We start from the raw sequence: 24,978 nt of genomic DNA, 5'->3' as shown, positions 1-24,978 counted from the left end.
GCAATAGCCAACCAGCTTGGAGTGAAGAAATCAACTGTTGGAGCAATAATTAGAAAATGGAAGACATACAAGACCACTGATAATCTCCCTCGATCTGGTGCTCCACGCAAAATCCCACCCCGTGGGGTCAGAATGATCACAAGAACGGTGAGCAAAAATCCCAGAACCACGCGGGGGGACCTAGTGAATGAACTGCAGAGAGCTGGGACCAATGTAACAAGGCCTACCATAAGTAACACACTACGCCACCATGGACTCAGATCCTGCAGTGCCAGACGTGTCCCACTACTTAAGCCTGTACATGTCCGGGCCCGTCTGAAGTTTGCTAGAGAGCATTTGGATGATCCAGAGGAGTTTTGGGAGAATGTCCTATGGTCTGATGAAACCAAACTGGAACTGTTTGGTAGAAACACAACTTGTCGTGTTTGGAGGAAAAAGAATACTGAGTTGCATCCATCAAACACCATACCTACTGTAAAGCATGGTGGTGGAAACATCATGCTTTGGGGCTGTTTCTCTACAAAGGGCCCAGGACGATTGATCCGGGTACATGAAAGAATGAATGGGGCCATGTATCGTGAGATTTTGAGTGCAAACCTCCTTCCATCAGCAAGGGCATTGAAGATGAAACGTGGCTGGGTCTTTCAACATGACAATGATCCAAAGCACACCGCCAGGGCAACGAAGGTGTGGCTTCGTAAGAAGCATTTCAAGGTCCTGGAGTGGCCTAGCCAGTCTCCAGATCTCAACCCTATAGAAAACCTTTGGAGGGAGTTGAAAGTCCGTGTTGCCAAGCGAAAAGCCAAAAACATCACTGCTCTAGAGGAGATCTGCATGGAGGAATGGGCCAACATACCAACAACAATGTGTGGCAACCTTGTGAAGACTTACAGAAAACGTTTGACCTCTGTCATTGCCAACAAAGGATATATCACAAAGTATTGAGATGAAATTTTGTTTCTGACCAAATACTTATTTTCCACCATAATATGCAAATAAAATGAAAAAAAAAACAGACAATGTGATTTTCTGGATTTTTTTTCTCAGTTTGTCTCCCATAGTTGAGGTCTACCTATGATGTAAATTACAGATGCCTCTCATCTTTTTAAGTGGTGGAACTTGCACTATTGCTGACTGACTAAATACTTTTTTTCCCCACTGTACATACTGCATATATACCACATGCATGCAACATACATACATACTGCATATATACCACATGCATGCAACATGCATACTACATATATACCACATATATACTACATGCATGCAACATGCATACTACATATATACCGGGGGTCTGTGCCGACTGTCCGAGGGTCTGTACCGGCCTGCCGGGGGGGCTGTGCCGGCCTGCCGGTGGTCTGTACCGACTGTCCGGGGGTCTGTGCAGGCTGCGGGGGTCTGTACCGGCCTGCCGGGGGGCTGTGCCGGCCTGCCGGTGGTCTGTACCGACTGTCCGGGGGTCTGAGCGGACTGCCGGGGGTCTGTACCGGCCTGCCGGGGGGCTGTGCCGGCCTGCCGGTGGTCTGTACCGACTGTCCGGGGGTCTGAGCGGACTGCCATGGGTCTGTACCGGCCTGCCGTGGGGCTGTGCCGACTGTCCGGGGGTCTGTGCCGACTGCCCGGGGGTCTGTGCAGACTGCCGGGGGTCTGTACCGGCCTACCGGGGAGCTGTGCTGGCCTGCCGGGGGGCTGCGCCGGCCTGCCGGGGGGCTGTGCCGGCCTACCGGGGGTCTGTGCCGACTGCCCGGGGGTCTGTTCGGACTGCCGGGGGTCTGTACCGGCCTACCGGGGGGCTGTGCTGGCCTGCCAGGGGTCTGTGCCGATTGCCCGGGGGTCTGTGCGGACTGCCGGGGGTCTGTACTGGCCTACCGGGGAGCTGTGCTGGCCTGCCGGGGGGCTGTGCCGGCCTGCCGGGGGGCTGTGCCGACTGTCCGGGGGTCTGTGCCGACTGCCCGGGGGTCTGTTCGGACTGCCGGGGGTCTGTACCGGCCTACCGGGGGGCTGTGCTGGCCTGCCGGGGGGCTGTGCCGACTGTCCGGGGGTCTGAGCAGGCTGCGGGGGTCTGTGCAGGATCGTCCGATGGGACTACAAGTCCCATCGGGCGATGCCTGCTACCATGACGGTGATTGACACATTAGCCAATGATGGGACAGTAGTAGTCCCATCATCCGGCTAATGTGTTGAATGTACAAAAAAAAAATCCCTGCTACATACATACTACATGCTACATACATACTACATACAAGCTACATACATGCAACATATATACTACATACATACTACATGCTACATACATGCAACATACATACTGCATATATACCACATGCATGCAACATACATACATACTGCATATATACCACATGCATGCAACTTGCATACTACATATATACCACATATATACTACATGCATGCAACATGCATACTACATATATACCGGGGGTCTGTGCCGACTGTCCGAGGGTCTGTACCGGCCTGCCGGGGGGCTGTGCCGGCCTGCCGGTGGTCTGTACCGACTGTCCGGGGGTCTGTGCAGGCTGCGGGGGTCTGTACCGGCCTGCCGGGGGGCTGTGCCGGCCTGCCGGTGGTCTGTACCGACTGTCCGGGGGTCTGAGCGGACTGCCGGGGGTCTGTACCGGCCTGCCGGGGGGCTGTGCCGACTGCCCGGGGGTTTGTGCCGACTGCCGTGGGTCTGTACCGGCCTGCCGGGGGGCTGTGCCGACTGTCCGGGGGTCTGTGCAGGCTGTGGGGGTCTGTGCCGGCCTGCCGGGGGGCTGTGCCGGCCTGCCGGTGGTCTGTACCGACTGTCCGGGGGTCTGAGCCGACTGCCCGGGGGTCTGCGGACTGCTGTGGGTCTGCACCGGCCTGCCGGGGGGCTGTACCGGCCTGTCGGGGGGCTGTGCCGACTGCCCGGGGGTCTGTACCGGCCTTCCGGGGGGCTGTGCCGGCCTGCCGGTGGTCTGTGCCGACTGCCTGGGGGTCTGTGCGGACTGCCGTGGGTCTGTACCGGCCTGCCGGTGGTCTGTGCCGACTGCCCGGGGGTCTGTGCCGACTGCCCGGGAGTCTGTGCCGACTGCCCGGGGGTCTTTGCGGACTGCCGTAGGTCTGTACCGGCCTGCCGGTGGTCTGTGCCGACTGCCCGGGGGTCTGTGCCGACTGCCCGGGGGTCTTTGTGGACTGCCGTGGGTCTGTACCGGCCTGCCGGGGGGCTGTGCTGGCCTGCCGGTGGTCTGTACCGACTGTCCGGGGGTCTGTGCAGGATCGTCCGATGGGACTACAAGTCCCATCGGGCGATGCCTGCTACCATGACGGTGATTGACACATTAGCCAATGATGGGACAGTAGTAGTCCCATCATCCGGCCTATGTGTTGAATGTAAAAAAAAATAAAAATACATGCTACATACATACTACATACATGCTACGTACATACTACATGCATGCAACATACATACTACATGCAACATGCATGCAACATACATATATACTACATGCATGCAACATGCATACTACATATATACCACATATATACTACATGCATGCAACATACATACATACAACATATATACTACATGCATGCAACATGCATACTACATATATACTACATGCATGCAACATACATATATACTACATGCAACATGCATACTACATGCATGCAACATACATACTACATATATACCACATGCATGCAACATGCATACTATATATATACCACATATATACTACATGCATGCAACATACATATATACCACATGCATACAACATGCATACTATATATATATACCACATATATACTACATGCATGCAACAAACATATATACTACATATATACCACATGCATACAACATGCATACTACATATATACCACATATACACTACATGCATGCAACATATATATAATACATATATACTACATGCAACATACATACTACATATATACCACATGCATGCAACATGCATACTACCTATATACTACATATATACTACATGCATGCAACATACATACTACATATATACCACATGCATGCAACATGCATACTACATATATACTACATATATACTACATGCATGCAACATACATATATACTACATACAATACATTCATACAATACATACATATAGACATACAGTACATATAACATAGAGTACATACTCACCATCACTTGTCACTTTGATCTCCGAAGCCATTGTCGTCTATGGAATAAAGATTAAAATAACAAAGCAAAAATATACTCACCCCTGATCCGCAGAAGTCCACGGGTGTCCCACAACGATCTTGCGTGGAGAACAGCAGCATCAGCTGATGCTACCGTTCTCTACGGGGCCCAGGAAACCAGTGTCGGGAGGTAGGTATCCTTCCGCCCTGTATTCCTCCGCCAGTGTAAAAAAAAAAAAAGTCCCTAGTCTCACTTTATGGCAAAACAAAAACAAAGAAAAAGATAGGCCATAAAAGGGGGATCACCACAAGCCAGGAGATAGCGTTTAGAAGCAAATTTTATTGGACATGAATGCACCAACACACACATTTAAAACATTTAAAAGTCATCCATGTGACATAGCTATAACAACCCTAGGCTCATAATACAGCCTGCAACCTATAGCAATACTCCAAAAAAGATTGTGCAAGTGTCAGCCAAATGATCATAAAAACAGCATACCAAATAGTGGTTAACAGTATAAAATGCCCTACCAAGGATACAAAAAACCATATATTATATCTGATCTGAACCTCTGAACCCTGCAAGGCAAAAGTCAGCAAGATGACAAATAATCACAAGAGCCATACACACTAGAAATATACACTCACTGGCCACTTTATTAGGTACACCATGCTAGTAACGGGTTGGACCCCCTTTTGCCTTCAGAACTGCCTCAATTCTTCGTGGCAGAGATTCAACAAGGTGCTGGAAGCATTCCTCAGAGATTTTGGACCATATTGACATGATGGCATCACACAGTTGGCGCAGATTTGTCGGCTGCACATCCCTGATGTGAATCTCCCGTTCCACCACATCCCAAAGATGCTCTATTGGATTGAGATCTGGTGACTGAGGAGGCCATTTGAGTACAGTGAACTCATTGTCATGTTCAAGAAACCAATCTGAGATGATTCGAGCTTTATGACATGGCGCATTATCCTGCTGAAAGTAGCCATCAGATGCCTGTTCTTAGCTGAGAGGAGTGGTACCCAGTGTGGTCTTCTGCTGCTGTAGCCCATCTGCCTCAAAGTTCGACGCACTGTGCGTTCAGAGATGCTCTTCTGCCTACCTTGGTTGTAACGGGTGGCAATTTGAGTCACTGTTGCCTTTCTATCAGCTCGAACCAGTATGCCCATTCTCCTCTGACCTCTGGCATCAACAAGGCATTTCCGGCCACAGAACTGCCGCTCACTGGATTTTTTTTCTTTTTCGGATCATTCTCTGTAAACCCTAGAGATGGTTGTGCGTGAAAATCCCAGTAGATCAGCAGTTTCTGAAATACTCAGACCAGCCCTTCTGGCACCAACAATCATGCCACGTTCAAAGGCACTCAAATCACCTTTCTTCCCCATACTGATGCTCGGTTTGAACTGCAGGAGATTGTCTTGACCATGTCTACATGCCTAAATGCACTGAGTTGCCGCCATGTGATTGGCTGATTAGAAATTAAGTCTTAACACACAGTTGGACAGGTGTACCTAATAAAGTGGCCAGTGAGTGTATATGAACAGTGAGAAAATGGAACAATGAGTCACTGAGATCACAAAGATACATGCAGATGGAGTGCATATGGGTTCAGGAATGAGGTCATTATAGTTAGTTACCACTAGGATAGCTGTTCAGATATACAGGTGTTAGAACCACAGGCTAGAAAAAACACTCATGTTAGATTCCATGAGGGAAATAGTACTACATATAAAGACCCATATGGAGTAGAGCCAAGTGCAATGTATGCCCGACGCGTGTCGCCACCCGCAGTGGCTTCGTCAGGGGAAGTAATCATGGTGTAGTCATGTCCTTAAATACAGTCAGTGATTGAACAATAGTGCGCAGCTGCGCCGCTTACCAGGCCATTGGGAAACTCATTAAGCACAGGAGAGGCATGTGATGAAAGGGCAGAGTGGAATGCACATGCTCTGTTGGTCATTTAGCCGGACGTTAGTGGGTGTTCTCATGAAGTTGTCATGGTAATCACCAGACAAACACAGAGCTCAAGCGCCAAAAAAATCACAGCGCACGCTCTAGTTCCTTCAATACAGGAAGTACGTCATAGGTTCAAGTAGCCATGGTAACGGTGTAACAAAAGAGGGAGCGCGCGTGTCGGAAGGTGACAGCACGCGCGCTAACCATCCCTAAACCAGTGGCACATCACACAGTGTGAACTTCAGTTTATGTAGCGACCAGGAGTATCAGTGCACCAACAAGTACGGTGATTTTATTAAACACAAAATAGACACCAATAATAATGACCATACAGTTAGACAGACAGCGCATGCGCTAGAAAATCTCAGCAATAATCCCCTTAATACAGAGAGTGCATCTGGGCATAATAATACAATGGTGATAATGAAAACAATGCATGTACAATGACGCATCATGCGGTATAATGTACATTATATACAAATTCAAAAGAGATCAAACTGATTTTAAGGATGGACGTGCATATAGATGGGTGCACAAGGGTAATAGAAGGGTTACTGGCCTAAGTAATACGACGGGTGGTAATGTAGCCACTTTGCACGAACTTCCATCAAGTGATTTTTTGTCATCCGAACCAAGCGATGCAGAAGGCGCAGTAGGAGGGGCCGACGGAAGAGATACCATACAAAGGAAACGGACTCGCAACTTCAGGCCTTGGTCCCCCAGGCACAAACGGGAGACCCGGCAGAACAGGAGACGGTGATGACTCTTCACACATTGGAGACTCTCCCAGAGTCTGGTAAGCTCCAAATTATAAATTTGTCTACCTATAAACTGACGGATGTGGAAGTCTCTGTCTTGGAGAAGGGGCTTTCTTTCTGTCCAACTAACAGACTAGACAAATTTACTTTGATCAAGGATGTTTATTTGTTTTGCAGACAGTTGACCTTCAAGCTTTTATACCACCAGCCTTCAGCGATTGACAACCTACCCATGAATGAAAGACAAGCTTTCAGAGATCTGTTGGATTTACTTGATGAAAGTGATGTGGGTCATGGGAGGAGGAAATTTCTGGGTAGGTTAACATCACAGGCTACCCCTTCTTTTTCTTTGTTCCCAGCAGTGCAAATTTTCTTTGACACTGTGTGTAGGGAGATAAGGGGCCTTAAACTCGATCCTAATAAGGGCAGGAATCTGAGTATGTCTGAACAGGCAGTTATTGCAAAGTTAGGTTCGAACCTTGACTTTGTGATTCGCGAAGCCGATAAAGGCGGCAACTTGGTCATTTGGCCAGTTGAGTTATACCTCAAAGAGGCAAAGCGCCAACTTACAAACTCAGATTGTTACCAAATTTTACCTTCTGATCCTTCACATACATTCAAGGCTAAGTTGGATCGGTTGTTGGATTCTGCCTTTATGTGCAATATCATTAATAAACGAGAAAAGGATTTCATGACAAGCCACCATCCCAGAACACCAACCTTTTATATGCTCCCAAAGGTACACAAATCCTTACAAGAACCTCCAGGGAGGCCTATTGTGTCTGGGATTGGTGGCTTGCTGGAACGTCCTTGTATATATATGGACTTCTTTTTACAACCATTGGTAGCCTCCCTTAGATCCTTTGTAAGAGACTCCACTTTCTTAATACAACAATTACAGGATCTAACAGTTCCATCTGGCACTTGGCTTGTCACATTGGATGTCGAGTCGCTGTATACTTGTATACATCATGATCTTGGTATTCAAGCGGTCTCTTTCTTCCTAGATCGGAACTCTACCGGAGATAGAAAACACTATTCGTTCCTGTTGGACTTGCTGTTCTTCATATTGGACAAAAATCACTTTATCTTTGATCATGTCCACTACAGGCAAGTCACTGGCACCGCGATGGGCGCACGCTGTGCGCCCTCATATGCAAACCTTTTTTTGGGGTGGTGGGAGGTCACCAGGGTGTTCTGTCTTGAGGCATTTTCAAAGTATGTTGTCAACTGGTACCGCTATATCGATGACATCCTGTTTCTCTGGACAGGCACCTTGGAAGAATGCCAACAATTTGTTGAGATTCTTAATACCAATCCCTGGAACATCCGGCTGACCTCGCATTTTTCACAGAGTGAAGTGGAATTCTTGGATCTCAAGCTTGTTGTGAGTGGTTCCCATATCACTACCAAGCTATATCGGAAGCCTACTTCCACTAATAGTTTGTTACACTTTACGAGCTTTCATCCCCAACACCTCAAGAATGGCATCCCCAAGGGCCAATTCTATCGGGCCAAAAGAAATTGCAGTACCAAGGAGGATTTCTTGTTGCAGGCACGGGACTTAACCTGTCGCTTAGGGATAGGGGATATCCTAAAAAGGTAATCACAAAAGCATTTATGGCTGCAAGGGATGTAGACGGGGACCAACTGTTACAACCTCGGGCTAAGGGGTCTTCCAAGCCATTGGACATTATCACCCCCTATAACAATCAATGGCAAGATGTACGGGGGATTCTAGCTAGGCACTGGGGGATTCTTCTTAGCGAATCCAGATTAAAGCCCCACATTTCTACACAACCTAGTTTGGTGGCAAGGAGGGCTAGGAAACTTAAGGACTGTTTGAGCCACAGCCATTTTAAACGTCCGTTCAAGAGACTTAATAGGGGCATACGGCTCAATGGCACCTTCCCTTGTGGAAACTGCAATATGTGCCCGTCTATGATTAGTGATAACATTCTCACCCTGCCTTCTTTCCCGTTTCAGATCAAGACGGACACTTATTTCAACTGTAAATCTCGTTATCTGGTTTATGCCTTAATATGTCCTTGCCCAAAAATCTATGTGGGACAGACAACCCAGGAACTGAGGAGGCGGATGCAGCAGCATTGCTCAAGTATCACCACTGCCAAAAAGGACATCAAAAAAGGCAACACAATTACGCCAGTTGCCGCACATTACTTGGCTGCACACAATTCACAGTGGTTTGGAACCAGGATCCTTGGTTTGGAATCTGTACAACCGGACATTAGGGGTGGGGACATCAGTTTGGAGCTTCTTAGGCGCGAATCAAAATGGATTTTCAATCTCAACTCACTAGCTCCTGTTGGTCTGAATGAGGATCTATTGTTTACAGGATTTTATAAGCAAACTTGACTTGTCGGTCCAGATGCCTTTTTGGGTGTCAGTGGCACCGAGTTCTTCAACGCAACCTTTGTAACAACTCTTCTGTATGGTTAACCCCCTTTTTTTTTTTCTTTTTTTTTTGTCATATAAACAGCATACCAAAATAATATATATTTTTTCCTATAATCATTATTGACTTGTATATATGTACAGGTTGTCTCTAATGAGTTGTTTTGATATGTCCAGCTCTCTTCTGGGGGTTTACCTCAATTTGTGAAAATCCTACAGCAATATTGTATCGTCTATACTATTCAATACCTTGGCTATGTGGCTTATTATGGCCATTTTCTAATCTGCCTATTATAGGTGTAAGATTCTTTATTCAATATAACTATTATATGCCATATATTGTTTCTTCTGTCTGCTTGAGAGGCAAAGAGGCTAATAAATCTTGCCTATACTTGTATCAGTAGTACATTTTTTATATCCTATTGTACAATACAGAGCAGGGTATAAAAAATGTTTCTCCTGCTATTATTATTGAGTTAATAATTCATTTATCTCTGGGTGAACAGTGATTTTTGTCCTATGACCCTTTATTTGTACTTTTGCAATCTGGGGCACTTTGGATTCCTCCTCTTGATTATACATAACAGTCTCTTGGGGCATCGCGGGTGGGTCCACAAATGGCCTTTTTCATCAAACTATTTTCTTGGGTAATTTTTGCTGGCTCATATGGGCTTCTCTGCCATCTAATTATACACATTCAGTGAGTTTGGTTTTATACCGGTATTATTTGGTACAGATTGAGTAATATTCCAAACCCATTGTTGAACAACACTCTGGTATGCCCATCACTATTTGGCCTCCAGGTCGTTGTCCAGAGAGACTGGTCGGTAGGCCTTTAAAATGTGTTGTTCTCTGGAACTGTTTGATCTCATCCGTCATTGTGAAATACCATATCCCTATGTGACTTTTGACTATCACTAAGTTTTCACCTTCTTTGATGAATTTCCATCATGATGTGCTTTAGGTTTTTTATATGGTGTGTCCTATATGTCATAAGTGGTTACCATATAGCCACCCTTGGACATTATACCATATATTGTCAGAGGATATTTTTTTCAGTCTTTCTTGACTAGGGTTGTACCACTGTAACCTCTCCATACAGGACATTTCTGTGCACAATCGTCGACACCATGAATGCACATATCATCTTGTTTCGGATACGGTTCATGTAGCATATTTTATAAGTGTCATCAGTCTATTATTTTATTCAGCACATATGGCCTAATTTGGGGCTTTTTTTTTTTTTTTTTTCCCCCCCCGCTTTTGCTACTATACTATTATTCCTGGCTGTTATATGTATATATCGATCATTATATCATATGATGAACCAGAGATACGGAGATGGCTAGTGCCTGTGTTGCCACCTTTTTGTGCACGTGCATTTTTTTTTTTTTTTTCATTGCTATCATTACAACCTGGTACCACTATGCATTTTCCATATATAGGAATGCGCCTTATGAGTGCTCTGTGCTGATTGGATTATATTTAGGAACGCGCTACATGAGTGTTCTATACTGATAGGACTTTTTCATAATTAGTATTCAGTTCTATTTAGTTATTTTTCGTGTCTGTATACTGTTGTTTCTGGTTGACTTTTGTATATAATGTACATTATACCGCATGATGCATCATTGTACATGCATTGTTTTCATTATCACCATTGTATTATTATGCCCAGATGCACTCTCTGTATTAAGGGGATTATTGCTGAGATTTTCTAGCGCATGCGCTGTCTGTCTAACTGTATGGTCATTATTATTGGTCTCTATTTTGTGTTTAATAAAATCGCCGTACTTGTTGGTGCACTGATACTCCTGGTCGCTACATAAACTGAAGTTCACACTGTGTGATGTGCCACTGGTTTAGGGATGTTTATCGCGCGTGCTGTCACCTTCCGACACGCGCGCTCCCTCTCTTGTTACACCGTTACCATGGCTACTTGAACCTATGACGTACTTCCTGTATTGAAGGAACTAGAGCATGCGCTGTGATTTTTTTGGCGCTTGAGCTCTGTGTTTGTCTGGTGATTACCATGACAACTTCATGAGAACACCCACTAACGTCCGGCTAAATGACCAACAGAGCATGTGCATTCCACTCTGCCCTTTCATCACATGCCTCTCCTGTGCTTAATGAGTTTCCCAATGGCCTGGTAAGCGGCGCAGCTGCGCACTATTGTTCAATCACTGACTGTATTTAAGGACATGACTACACCATGATTACTACCCCTGACGAAGCCACTGCGGGTGGCGACACGCGTCGGGCATACATTGCACTTGGCTCTACTCCATATGGGTCTTTATATGTAGTACTATTTCCCTCATGGAATCTAACATGAGTGTTTTTTCTAGCCTGTGGTTCTAACACCTGTATATCTGAACAGCTATCCTAGTGGTAACTAACTATCATGACCTCATTCCTGAACCCATATGCACTCCATCTGCATGTATCTTTGTGATCTCAGTGACTCATTGTTCCATTTTGTCACTGTTCATATATATTTCTAGTGTGTATGGCTCTTGTGATTATTTGTCATCTTGCTGACTTTTGCCTTGCAGGGTTCAGAGGTTCAGATCAGATATAATATATGGTTTTTTGTATCCTTGGTAGGGCATTTTATACTGTTAACCACTATTTGGTATGCTGTTTTTATGATCATTTGGCTGACACTTGCACAATCTTTTTTGGAGTATTGCTATAGGTTGCAGGCTGTATTATGAGCCTAGGGTTGTTATAGCTATGTCACATGGATGACTTTTAAATGTTTTTAAATGTGTGTGTTGGTGCATTCATGTCCAATAAAATTTGCTTCTAAACGCTATCTCCTGGTTTGTGGTGATCCCCCTTTTATGGCCTATCTTTTTCTTTGTTTTTGTTATAGTCTTCATATATAGGCCTGGGTTGGATCCTGCTTTCTGTATTTAACTGTGGTGTCCCCGCTTTTGGTTTTCACTTTATGGCAAAAGCTGCATGGGAAATTTTTCACACAGCAATGCCATGAAATGAGACTAGGGACTTTTTTTTTCTTCTTTACAGTGGCGGAGGAATACAGGGCGGAAGGATACCTACCTCCCGACACTGGTTTCCTGGAGCCCGTAGAGAACGGTAGCATCAGCTGATGCTGCTGTTCTCCACGCAAGATCGTTGTGGGACACCCGTGGACTTCTGCGGATCAGGGGTGAGTATATTTGTGCTTTGTTATTTTAATCTTTATTCCATAGACGACAATGGCTTCGGGGATCAAAGTGACAAGTGATGGTGAGTATGTACTCTATGTTATATGTACTGTATGTCTATATGTATGTATTGTATGAATGTTTTGTATGTAGTATATACTGTGTGTATGTTGCATGCATGTAGTATATATGTAGTATATATGTAGTATGCATGTTGCATGCATGTGGTATATATGTAGTATGTATGTATGTTGCATGCATGTAGTATATATGTAGTATGTATGTAGTATGTATGTTGCATGTAGTATATATGTATTATTTATATGTTGCATGCATGTAGTATATATGTAGTATGCATGTTGCATGCATGTGGTATATATGTAGTATGTATGTAGTATGTATGTTGCATGTAGTATATATGTATTATATATGTTGCATGCATGTAGTATATATGTGGTATATATATATAGTATGCATGTTGCATGCATGTGGTATATATGTAGTATATATATGTTGCATGCATGTAGTATATATGTGGTGTGTATATATATATATATATATAGTATGCATGTTGCATGCATGTGGTATATATAGAAACCTTCTCAACTAATGAATAAACCAAATGAAAGTCCAGATAATAAAGACTAAAAATATTTTATTAATTACACAATAAAAGAGAAACCAGACATATAAGACATAATGCAATACCATAAAAAATCATGATATAAGAAGGTAGTTACATAGAGAACACATAAGCCATAAGTAAATATAGTGATCATAAAAAATTCCAACCGCATCAAGGTGCATATAATGAACAGACAGAGAGTATAGAAACTCAAATAAAGTGCATAGGAAATGTAATAAGATCATAGATACCCGTGGTCAATGGCTAAATGCGTCTCCAGCTCCCTCCAACGTACGTTTCGCCTACAGTGGCTTTCTCAAGGAGTGAGGTAGTAATGCAAAAGGGGAAGTATTTATATGTAACCCAAACCAATGGAAACTTTTAGTTCCCATATACAAATAATCAAAAGAATGGATACAAATAATGATAATCAAGCCCCATATTCAATGTAATGTCTCCCAAAACTAGTCACATATATCAGAGATCAAAAGAAAAAATAAATGCATAAGGTGATAACCATGTGCGTTCCAACATGGAACGCATGCCACAGCCGCCATAAAGATGGCCGGAAGTGCCGCAAATGGTGTGCCCAATACTGGTGTGTGTACTGCTGACAGGAGGCCGGACCCGGAAGTGACGCGTCCGGACCCGTCCGCTCAGGTGAATCAACAGAGCGGAGATAACTACGCCCCTTCGGCGCGGAGCAGCACGTCACCATCCACGTGCTGCAGCACCCAGTGTAAACAAAGATAACTCCTCCCTTACAAAGGGAGGGGGAGTAAAAAGTCACAGAGACAGGCTCCAGAATGGATAGTGCAAAGAAGCATACCATTGCGGCAATTATTGTATGCTCTAGTAAAAAATGCAAACGCCATAATGTAGCAAAAGATAGTTATAACAATTAATAACATATCCATTAATAATATATATAACCAGATATGAATATTATATAAATGACCACGGAAAACTGCAATATACATTGAGAAAAATACAGTTTACATTGAAAAAAAAACAATTTACATTAAAAAAATGGGGAACTATAGAATAAATATATCATTTCAATAACAGATATATGTACAACCATATGAATACATCCATACATTGCAATAATTTTAATAAATATATATATAATAAATAATGATGATAAAATAAAAAATAAAATGGAAAATAAAAATAAAAGTGCAGTGAAACACACGTGCGATCGAGTGAAAAAAAGTGAAAAAATATATATATATACATATATAGATGGACAAATACAAATATAACATAGTAAATAATGTGAAAGTAATTAAATGCAAGTGATCAGATGGATGATCAGATGGATAAAAGAATTCCAAGGATCGGGTACAAACTAAAAGCAAAGAAAAAAGACTCAAATTAATAAACATTTATAAAATTGCGTTTTTATAAATGTTTATTAATTTGAGTCTTTTTTCTTTGCTTTTAGTTTGTACCCGATCCTTGGAATTCTTTTATCCATCCATATATGTATATATATATATTTTTTCACTTTTTTTCACTCGATCGCATGTGTGTTTCACTGCACTTTTATTTTTATTTTCACTTTTATTTTTTATTTTATCATATTTATTTATATGTATTCATATGGTTGTACGTATATCTGTTATTGAAATGATATATTTATTCTATAGTTCCCCATTTTTTTATGTAAATTGTATTTTTTTCAATGTAAACTGTATTTTTCTCAATGTATATTGCAGTTTTCTTTTGATCTCTGATATATGTGACTAGTTTTGGGAGACATTACATTGAATATGGGGCTTGATTATCATTATTTGTATCCATTCTTTTGATTATTTGTATATGGGAACTAAAAGTTCCCATTGGTTTGGGTTACATATAAATACTTTCCCCTTTTGCATTACTACCTCACTCCTTGAGAAAGCCACGGTAGGCGAAACGTACGTTGGAGGGAGCTGGAGACGCATTTAGCCATTGACCACGGGTATCTATGATCTTATTACATTTCCTATGCACTTTATTTGAGTTTCTATACTCTCTGTCTGTTCATTATATGCACCTTGATGCGGTTGGAATTTTTTATGATCACTATATTTACTTATGGCTTATGTGTTCTCTATGTAACTACCTTCTTACATAATGATTTTTTATGGTATTGCATTATGTCTTATATGTCTGGTTTCTCTTTTATTGTGTAACTAATAAAATATTTTTAGTCTTTATTATCTGGACTTTCATTTGGTTTATTCATTAGTTGAGAAGGTTTCTATTGTCTTTCATGAATATCCGTACATGTTATATTGGTTGTTGGCCTGTTGAGAGGACTAGAAAAACATCAAAAATTTCAATCCTGCACGATTCTACCAAGAACGGTGATTATTCATTCAAAACGTTGCTTTTTGCTATTAGACCCTATTGAATAATGAATGTTTTGAATTTTCTCCAAAAGTAAAGTAGTTGCAAACTCATACTTCAAGAGTCTTGCTTGGGCTCATGAGAGGAGTAGAAAAATGTCAAAAATTTCAATCCTGCACGATTCTACCAAGAACTGTGATTGTTCATTGAAAACGCTGCTTTTTGCTATTAGACCCTATTGAATAATGAATGTTTTGAATTTTCTCTAAAAGTAAAGTAGTTGCAAACTCTTCCTTTTAGTAACTTGTTTGGGCTGTTGAGAAGAGTAGAAAAGCATCAAAAATTTCAATCCTGCACGATTCTACCAAGAAATGTGATTGTTCATTCAAAACGCTGCTTTTTGCCATTGGGCTATATTGAATAATGAATGTCTTGAATTTTCTCCAAAAGTAATGTAGTTGCAAGCATATCCTTTTAGAGTCTTGTTTGGGCTCATGAGAGGTATAGAAAAACGTCAAAAATTTCAATCCTGCACGAATCTACTAAGAAATGTGAATGTTCATTCAAACCACTGCTTTTTGCCTTTAGGCCCTATTGAACAATGAATGTTTTGAATTTTCTCCAAAAGTAAAGTAGTTGCAAACTCATCCTTTTAGAAACTTGTTTGGGCTGTTGAGAGGAGTAGAAAAACATCACAAATTTCAATCCTGCACGATTCTACCAAGAAATGCGATTGTTCATTCAAAATGCTGCTTTTTGCTATTGGGCTCTATTGAATAATGAATGTTTTGAATTTTCTCCAAAAGTTAAGTTGTTCCAAACTCATCCTTTTAGAAATTTGTTTGGGCTGTTGAGAGGAGTAGAAAAGCATCAAAAATTTCAATTCAGCATGTTTCTACCAAGAACTGTGATTGTTCATTCAAAATGCTGCTTTTTGCTATTGGGCTCTATTGAATAATGAATGTTTTGAATTTTCTCCAAAAGTTAAGTTGTTCCAAACTCATCCTTTTAGAAATTTGTTTGGGCTGTTGAGAGGTGTAGAAAAACGTCAAAAATTTCAATCCTGCACGATTCTACCAAGAAATGTGAGTGTTCATTCAAACCGCTGCTTTTTGCTTTTGGGCCCTAATGAATAATGAATGTTTGAATTTTCTCCAAAGGTAAAGTAGTTGCAAACTCATCCTTTTAGAAACTTGTTTGGGCTTTTGAGAGGAGTAGAAAATCATCAAAAATTTCAATCCTGCACGATTCTACCAAGAAATGTGATTGTTCATTCAAACCGCTGCTTTTTGCCTTTAGGGACTATTGAACAATGAATGTTTTGAATTTTCTCCAAAAGTAAAGTAGTTGCAAACTCATCCTTTTAGAAACTTGTTTGGGCTGTTGAGAGGAGTAGAAAAACATCAAAAATGTCAATCCTGCACGATTCTACCAAGAACTGTGATTATTCATTCAAAACGCTGCTTTTTGCTATTAGACCCTATTGAATAATGAATGTTTTGAATTTTCTCCAAAAGTAAAGTAGTTGTAAACTCATCCTTTTAGAAACTTGTTTGGGCTTTTGAGAGGAGTAGAAAATCATCAAAAATTTCAATACTGCACGATTCTACCAAGAAATGTGATTGTTCATTCAAAACGCTGCTTTTTGCTATTGGGCTCTATTGAATAATGAATGTTTTGAATTTTCTCCTAAAGTAAAGTAGTTGCAAACTCTTCCTTTTAGGAACTTGTTTGGGCTGTTGAGAAGATTAGAAAAGCATCAAAAATTTCAATCCTGCACGATTCTACCAAGAAATGTGATTGTTCATTCAAAGCGCTGCTTTTTGCCATTGGGCTCTATTGAATAATGAATGTCTTGAATTTTCTCCAAAAGTAATGTAGTTGCAAGCATATCCTTTTATAGTCTTGTTTGGGCTCATGAGAGGTATAGAAAAACATCAAAAATTTCAATCCTGCACGTTTCTATCAAGAAGTGTGAGTGTTCATTCAAACCGCTGCTTTTTGCTATTGCACCCTATTGAATAATGAATGTTTTGAATTTTCTCCAAAAGTAAAGTAGTTGCAAACTCTTCCTTTTAGAAACTTGTATGGGCTGTTGAGAGGAGTAGAAAAGCATCAAAAATTTAAATTCTACTACAAAAGCTGCGTGGGAACTTTCTCACGCAGCAATGGCATAAAGTGAGACTAGGGACTTTTTTTTACAGTGGTGGAGGAATACAGTGCGGAAGGATACCTACCTTCCGTCATTGTATTCCTGGAGCTGGTAGAGAACGGTAGCATCAGCTGATGCTGCTGTTCTCCACGCAAGATCGACGTGGGACCCTCGTGGACTTCTGCGGATCGGGGTAAGTATATTGGTGTTTTTTTATTTTGATATTTATTCCTCAGGCGACAATGGCTTCGGGGATCAAAGTGACAAGTGACGGTGAGTATGTACTCTATGTTATATGTACTGTTTGTCTATATGTATGTATTGTATGTAGTATATATGTATGTTGCATGCATGTAGTATGTAGCATGTATGTAGTATGTAGTATGCATGTAGTATGTAACATGTATGTAGTATGTATGTTGCATGTATGTAGCATGTAGTATATATGTAGTATGTATGTTACATGTAGTATATATGTAGTATGTATGTTGCATGCATGTAGTATATATGTTGTATGTATGTTGCATGCATGTAGTATATGTATTATGTATGTAGTATGTAGCATGTATGTTGCATGTAGTATATATGTAGTATGTATGTTACATGTAGTATATATGTAGTATGCATGTTGCATGCATGTAGTATATATGTTGTATGTATGTTGCATGCATGTAGTATATATGTATTATGTATTTAGTATGTATGTAGCATGTATGTAGTATGTATCATGTATTTTTTTTTTTTTACATTCAACACATTAGCCGGATGATGGGACTACTACTGTCCCATCATTGGCTAATGTGCCAATCACTGTCATGGTAGCAGGCATCGCCCGATGGGACTTGTAGTCCCATCGGACGATGCCTCCACAGACCACCGGCAGGCCGGCACAGCCCCCCGGGCAGTCGGCACAGACCCCCTGGCAGGCCGCACAGACCCCCGGAGCCTGCACAGACCACCGGCAGGCTGGCACAGCCCCCCGGCAGGCCGCACAGACCCCCGGGCAGTCGGCACAGACCCCCGGAGCCTGCACAGACCACCGGCAGGCTGGCACAGCCCCCCGGCAGGCCGCACAGCCCCCCGAAAGGCCCGTACAGACCCCAGAGAGGCTGTACAAGGCAAAAATAGGGTTTTTCTTATTCCGATACCGGAAGTCCCATAGACTTGAATGGGACTTCTGGTATCGGAATCGGCGATACCCAATATTTTTTTTAGATCGGCCAATCCATTCCGATCCGATACTTTTAAGTATCGGACGGTATCGCTCAACACTAGTGATCTTTAAACTGAAGGCACGTTGCTTGAAAATTGCTGTCACAATTTGCTCTTGTCAATAATGAACCCCATGCACAGCGAGGATCATTCCGGTAAAGTGCATCAGATTCTCTTTTTTTTTTTTTTTTATAATTCTTTATTTATTTAAAGACTCACAACGAAATCCAGGTTAACATAATAATTGAAACCAGACAAGTAGACAATACAAGTAATACAACTTAACTCCCGACCAAGACAATCGTCCACGAGTCCTTATCATCCGGGAGCCGGTAGTAGAGGTCAATTTGGAGGTCTTTAATTTTTAAACTTTTAACAAACAGTATAGGAAAGAAAAGACAGAGCAGATGAAGAAGAAGGAGAGCAGTTGAAGCAAAAAAAGAGAGTGGGGGGAAATAAGTAATGGAGCTAAGAGAGGCAAAAAAAAGGGAGGGAAGGAAAAAACAAGGGGGTAAGGGAAGGAGTACCCACCCGACCAAGTCCACCACTCAACCTGATGTTTTCAGTTAACCTCAGGGGGGGTTTGCCTCCAGCATTAGATCACAATACTCACTAGATCTTTGAAAATCCATCCATCCAAGCCAAGTAGCCCAAAACTTTGGGTATGATTCATGTATGGATGAGGTAAGGTCCTCCATATACATAATTTCATTAACTTTTGCAATCCACTGAGTTATGGTTGGAGGAGCGGGACTCTTCCATCTCTCCGGGATGCAAACCCTCGCAGCCATGATCAAAAATTTCAACAGAGAGGAGAGGGATTTCATTATGTTGGAGTAGTATCAGAGCCGGAGTCAACTTTTCGGAACAGCCCGTACCCCGACAAATAATTTCCCACACCTCTGTCCAAAATGAATGCAAAACATCACATTGCCAGAAAATATGAAAAATCGTGCCTTCTGCCCTTCCACACCTCCAGCAGTTGGGGTCATTTTCCAGAAATATGGTGTGCAACCTCGACGGCACTCTATACCATCTGGACAAAATCTTATTGCCAGCCTCCTGGAACCTAGAGCTAATCGAGGCACATTGTACAAGGGTAGAGTTGAGCGATACCAGCCGATACTTGAAAATATCGGATCGGAATGGATCGGCCGATCTTAAAAAAAAGTATCGGTATCGCCGATTCCGATACCGGGAACCAATGCAAGTCAATGGGGCCAAAATATCGGAATTAAAAAAAACCCTTTCTTTCCTTGTAGGTTAATTCTACATGAAGAAAAACAACTAAGAATAATGTAGAATGTATTGTGGGAGGTGGAGGAGACATTAAAGCCATAGAGGTTTAGCCCAATCAAATGGAATAGCAGGAATTAAACTTTTTTTTTTAAAGATGTTAGGAGTTACAAAGATATTGACTATGTTAGCCTCATTTATATTTTGCCAGACATGTATGTCTTCTTCTTCTACTTCCTTTTTTTACATTCTTCTTCTTCTTCTTCTACTTCCTTTTTTTACATTCTTCTTCTTCTTCTACTACTTCCTTTTTTTACATTCTTCTTCTTATTCCTTTTTTTACATTCTTCTTCTTCTTCTTCTACTTCCTTTTTTTACATTCTTCTTCTTCTTCTTCTTCTTCTTCTTCTTCTTCTTCTTCTTCTTCTTCCTTTTCTTACATTCTTCATATTCTTCTTATTCAACAATTATTATTCTACATATTCAGCTTCTTCATCTTCTTCCTATTCTTCTTCATCATATTCTTGTTTGTGTCAGGCATTCCTGTAGTTGTTATCTAGAAAAGTTAGAAGTTTACACCTTCCGTTCTGCCTGTCACAAAAGATTTACAACAGGATTTGTCCGCGTTCAGTTTGGCCTGCAGAAGCAGGCCTTTTCCAGGGGCACCACGAGGAGGAACGGACTCACCCCCATACACTGCTTAGTCTTCTTCTGCTTATAAATAAGATAATATCATTTGCTCAGAGTATTAGTCTTATGCTTAATGTTCTTCTGCTTTGTTTTTTTTATGCTTCTTTGTCTTCTCTCTCTTGTTGTTCTGCATCTTGGTGGTTGTCTTCCTGTTCTTTGTCCTCTTGAACCAGCTGACGGTACTGGCACCCGGAGGGGCAGCAGAAGGAACAAGAGCCAATGGCACTACCGAGGACCAGCTGACGGTGCTGGAACCCGGTTACTAAGCAGGAGGTACCTGTGCTACAAAGCACTACCAAGGACCAGCAGACGTTGCCGGAACTCGGATACCGAGATGGAGGCACCTAGGCCAAAGGCTCTGACGAGAACCAGCTGACGGTGCTGGAACCCGGAGGGGTAGCATAAGCTGCAAGAGCAAATGGAAATAGCGAGGACCAGCTGACAGTGCTGGCACCCGGAGGGGCAGCAGAAGGAATAAGAGCCAATGGCACAACCGAGGACCAGCTGACGGTGCTGGAACCCGGTTACTAAGCAGGAGGTACCTGTGCTACAAAGCACTACCAAGGACCAGCAGACGTTGCCGGAACTCGGATACCGAGATGGAGGCACCTAGGCCAAAGGCTCTGACGAGAACCAGCTGACGGTGCTGGAACCCGGAGGGGTAGCATAAGCTGCAAGAGCAAATGGAAATAGCGAGGACCAGCTGACAGTGCTGGCACCCGGAGGGGCAGCAGAAGGAATAAGAGCCAATGGCACAACCGAGGACCAGCTGACGGTGCTGGAACCCGGTTACTAAGCAGGAGGTACCTGTGCTACAAAGCACTACCAAGGACCAGCAGACGTTGCTGGAACTCGGATACCGAGATGGAGGCACCTAGGCCAAAGGCTCTGATGAGAACCAGCTGACGGTGCTGGAACCCGGAGGGGTATCAGAAGTTACCCCTGAAAAGCAAAGTTGGCATGCCGCAAGCTGGCCGCAGTTACCGAATCACACAGTCCTACAGGGGGTGCTTGTCCTACTGGCACTATGGAACAAACCTTTCTTACCAGAACCCGCAGTCCACATAGGAAGCACCTAAACTGCTGGCACCCTAGCCTCGGCTAACCCAACCGCAACACGACATGGCAACTTGGGGTGGCAAACTGACATTGACACTTCCCGGAAACAGCAGGCAGGGCTGGAACCAAGCTGGGCAGGAGGGAGTACCCGTGCCAAAGTCAGTTATGAGCAGCAACTGGCGATGTTGGAGCCCAGGACAAGCACTTAGCAGGCTGAGGCCTGATGTGCTGTCAATTGGGAGGCAGCAGGACAGATTGCCATCAAAACAGCAGGGGAACAGCTGACGTTACTGAACCCCACAAACACAGGAGCTAGTGTTTTACTCTGTGAAGACGGCACTTCCGAGCAACAACTGGCTGTGTTGAAGCCCAGGGACAAGCACGGAGCAGGCTTAGGCTGCATTGAAGAAATTTTAAGATCGGTTGTAGACTACTAATTTGAACCAAGCTCCACTTAGGCCTGTGGATTCACTGATTTTCGTATTTCCCCTGTCCTCCAACCCCGCCAGTTACAGCTCCGAAGTGGCGTCTGCACAATCCACACTTGTTCCTGTGTTACAGGTGTTCAGTCCAGTCAGTTAATCCCCTGATGTGTGTCCGGCAATGTCGCCTGCTCTGTCCACATTCCGATAATGGGAATGTGGACAGAGCAGGCGACATTGCCGGACACACATCAGGGGATTAACTGATCGGACTGAACACCTGTAACACAGGAACAAGTGTGGATTGTGCAGACGCCACTTCGGAGCTGTAACTGGCAGGGTTGGAGGACAGGGGAAATACGAGAGACAGTGGAGCCACAGGCCTAATTAGAGCACGGTTAAAAATCAGTAGTGGTACGACTGTGTAGGCAGCAGGAGACTTTGCCATCCACACAGCAGGGGATCAGCTGACATTACTGAACCCCACTGAGACACGGGAGCAAGTATCTCTTTCCGTGTGGACGGCACTTCCGAACTACAACTGGCTGTGTTGAAGCCCAGGAAATAGGAGGGTGTAGGCAGAGGCCTACTGAATTTTGAATGAGGTGACAGCAGGAGAGACTGCCATCCACACAGCAGGGGATCAGCTGACGTTACTGAACCCCACTGAGACACGGGAGCAAGTATCTCTTTCCGTGTGGACGGCACTTCCGAACTACAACTGGCTGTGTTGAAGCCCAGGAAATAGGAGGGTGTAGGCAGAGGCCTACTGTATTTTGAATGAGTTTACAGCAGGAGAGACTGCCATCCACACAGCAGGGGATCAGCTGACGTTACTGAACCCCACTGAGACACGGGAGCAAGTATCTCTTTCCGTGTGGACGGCACTTCCGAACTACAACTGGCTGTGTTGAAGCCCAGGAAATAGGAGGGTGTAGGCAGAGGCCTACTGTATTTTGAATGAGTTTACAGCAGGAGAGACTGCCATCCACACAGCAGGGGATCAGCTGACGTTACTGAACCCCACTGAGACACGGGAGCAAGTGTCTCTTTCCGTGTGGACGGCACTTCCGAACTACAACTGGCTGTGTTGAAGCCCAGGAAATAGGAGGGTGTAGGCAGAGGCCTACTGTATTTTGAATGAGTTTACAGCAGGAGAGACTGCCATCCACACAGCAGGGGATCAGCTGACGTTACTGAACCCCACTGAGACACGGGAGCAAGTATCTCTTTCCGTGTGGACGGCACTTCCGAACTACAACTGGCTGTGTTGAAGCCCAGGAAATAGGAGGGTGTAGGCAGAGGCCTACTGTATTTTGAATGAGTTTACAGCAGGAGAGACTGCCATCCACACAGCAGGGGATCAGCTGACGTTACTGAACCCCACTGAGACACGGGAGCAAGTGTCTCTTTCCGTGTGGACGGCACTTCCGAACTACAACTGGCTGTGTTGAAGCCCAGGAAATAGGAGGGTGTAGGCAGAGGCCTACTGTATTTTGAATGAGTTTACAGCAGGAGAGACTGCCATCCACACAGCAGGGGATCAGCTGACGTTACTGAACCCCACTGAGACACGGGAGCAAGTGTCTCTTTCCGTGTGGACGGCACTTCCGAACTACAACTGGCTGTGTTGAAGCCCAGGAAATAGGAGGGTGTAGGCAGAGGCCTACTGTATTTTGAATGAGTTTACAGCAGGAGAGACTGCCATCCACACAGCAGGGGATCAGCTGACGTTACTGAACCCCACTGAGACACGGGAGCAAGTATCTCTTTCCGTGTGGACGGCACTTCCGAACTACAACTGGCTGTGTTGAAGCCCAGGAAATAGGAGGGTGTAGGCAGAGGCCTACTGTCTTTGTAATGCGGAGACAGCAGGAGAGACTGCCATCTCCACAGCAGGGGAACAGCTGGCAGTGCTGAACCCCACTAACACTTGAACGAATGTGTTTGGCTCTGTGGAGACGACACTTCTGAACACCAACTGACGCTGTTGGAGCCCAGGATTAGGCGAGGAGCAGGCTGGGGCCTACTGGATTTTGGCAGGTGAATGCAGCAGGAGACTTGCCATCTCCACAGCAGGGGAACAGCTGGCAGTGCTGAACCCCACTAACACTTGAACGAATGTGTTTGGTTCTGTGGAGACGACACTTCTGAACACCAACTGACGCTGTTGGAGCCCAGGATTAGGCGAGGAGCAGGCTGGGGCCTACTGGATTTTGGCAGGTGAATGCAGCAGGAGACTTGCCATCTCCACAGCAGGGGAACAGCTGGCAGTGCTGAACCCCACTAACACTTGAACGAATGTGTTTGGCTCTGTGGAGACGACACTTCTGAACACCAACTGACGCTGTTGGAGCCCAGGATTAGGCGAGGAGCAGGCTGGGGCCTACTGGATTTTGGCAGGTGAATGCAGCAGGAGACTTGCCATCTCCACAGCAGGGGAACAGCTGGCAGTGCTGAACCCCACTAACACTTGAACGAATGTGTTTGGCTCTGTGGAGACGACACTTCTGAACACCAACTGACGCTGTTGGAGCCCAGGATTAGGCGAGGAGCAGGCTGGGGCCTACTGGATTTTGGCAGGTGAAGGCAGCAGGAGACTTGCCATCTCCACAGCAGGGGAACAGCTGGCAGTGCTGAACCCCACTAACACTTGAACGAATGTGTTTGGCTCTGTGGAGACGACACTTCTGAACACCAACTGACGCTGTTGGAGCCCAGGATTAGGCGAGGAGCAGGCTGGGGCCTACTGGATTTTGGCAGGTGAAGGCA

The sequence above is a fragment of the Dendrobates tinctorius genome, unplaced genomic scaffold (genome assembly GCF_039654945.1).
Source record: "Dendrobates tinctorius isolate UK_male_01 unplaced genomic scaffold, ASM3965494v1 ptg000070l, whole genome shotgun sequence".
NCBI classification, from domain to species: Eukaryota; Metazoa; Chordata; class Amphibia; order Anura; family Dendrobatidae; genus Dendrobates; species Dendrobates tinctorius.
Note: the sequence above shows the minus strand (reverse complement) of the source record.